Below are 1959 nucleotides of genomic sequence, written 5' to 3'. Positions count from 1 at the left end.
GGTGAGTCCGTGGGAGTTCTGGAAGCCCGGCCGTGGCTGAGCCCTTGTTTAATGAGCTGATTATCAGCAGGCGATATAGCAGGAGCTGCAAGATGGAGATTTTCCCAAAGCTCAATGGAATAAAAGGTTGGCGTCCAAATGTTTTTTTTCCGTCGTCTTCTACCACCGTCATCCTGAAAACACACTGATAAAGATGCCAAAGGTAGCTATTGAAATGTGAGTTCTATCTACTTTCAAGAGGTTATGTGTGTGTCAAGAGAAGAAAATTATGGGTTATTGGTTCTTGGGGTTGCATTTTTCAAAGAAAAGATGAAACTGGCAAAGAGCACCCGGGCCCGTGGTTCTCGGGTTTAGCTACTGGGAGACATTGGATGATGTCTGGAGCTGTTTTGGGTCATTGGGGCTGGGGTTGGGGTACTCTTGGAATCTGAAATGTAGAGAACAGAGAGGCTGATAAACACCCTACAATGCACAGGACATAAGAAACTGTCCCCCTCCCAGCATCAGTGGTGTTGAGATGAAGAAACCCTGCAATGCCATGGCTTGTGTGTGACCCAGGTTGAGTCATGTAAGCCTCTAGGACCAGGGTCACCTGTTTGTGAAACAGGGAGGGAAACATGTATCTAGCTTGGCTCAGAGCATTGGAGGATTTGCAAAGCATAGGGGAACATGCTTAGGAGAAGGGCAAGGTGGACCCCCACAGTTGGGGTTTAGCAGTCCCAGTGATGGGACAGAGGAGAGTGCTGGCAGAGGACAGCGTCACTGGGGTGGATCAGATGTCTTTTATTGTCTGCTCCTAAGACAACAGTGGTTTGCATTTTTCCAAACTCTGTCTTCCAAATGGGAACAAAGCAAGAGCTTCTTAGGGGAGCAAATAAAGGCAGACCCGCTGACACTCACCAAGCACCTTAGATGCAGGCACATTTCTTATTTAAACCTTAGACAACCCTGCAAGAAAGTCCTTTATTTCAGATGAGGAAGCTGAAGCTCAGAGAGGTGAAGTAACTAGCTCAAGACCACAGAGCTTCTAAGCAGCAGAATGAAGATTCAAACCCAGGATGGTCTGATTCCAAAGCCATGGTCTAATTACTTGAGCCACTGAAGATGACATTCTGCCTGACATCTCAGTGCTGTAAAAGCCCCCTGTTGGCAAGAGAAGGGTGGAGAAAAAGAGCAAGTTTTCCTGATGGTCTTTCCTGCTCTTCCTGGGGCCTTAACTGCTGCTGTGGGCAGAGCACAGTGCCAGGCAGTGCCGGTGCTGGTGAGGTGGCCCTGCTCTGATCACAGACTCTATTTCTTTCTCCAACCAGAAAAGCAGAGGGAAAAAAACTTCAGACATCAGCTGTAGACCTGGATCAAGTCTTTGCCTGCCAGTATTTTGTGGGATTGTGTTATGTGTTAGAATCTGGGGGTGCAAGAACTTGGTAACCTCCCAAGGATCACACAGGGTGAGGGGACCTGGGCTGCAGAGTCCCCCTTGGGTTGGATGTCAGAGGACCTGGCTTCTGGTCCCAGTCCTACTCCTGACTTCCTGTAACACCTTGGACCCTTAGACTATGGCAGCCAACTATTCCTGAGGCCTCATATTTTATCTTAAAGGTAAATGTGAATGTGGCATTCTGTATATGTTTGTTTTAATATAAAAACAGAGTTTTCCTGTGTGAGTCATTGGACAAACACCAGGTGACACGTGCCGGGGACTTGCTGTGTGACCTTGGGCAAATCACAGAGGCGCTCTGGCCCATTTTTACAAAACAAGCATTATGGTTTAGATGTGAGGTGGCCCTAGGAAGGAAAGTGACCATGATTACTTGGAGTGACCAAGAGATCTTTATTGAGAAAAGGAGAGGGAGAGGGAGAGGAAGATGGAGGGGGAGGGGGGGAGGGGGCTGGCAGGAGAAAGTTTTTATAGCCCTTTGGTGTGCTGCTTAAGTCTAATAGGGTCCCTGGGTCTGCAAT

Source organism: Marmota flaviventris, chromosome 10 (genome assembly GCF_047511675.1).
Source record: "Marmota flaviventris isolate mMarFla1 chromosome 10, mMarFla1.hap1, whole genome shotgun sequence".
Lineage (NCBI taxonomy): Eukaryota > Metazoa > Chordata > Mammalia > Rodentia > Sciuridae > Marmota > Marmota flaviventris.
This window is presented reverse-complemented; position numbering follows the sequence as displayed.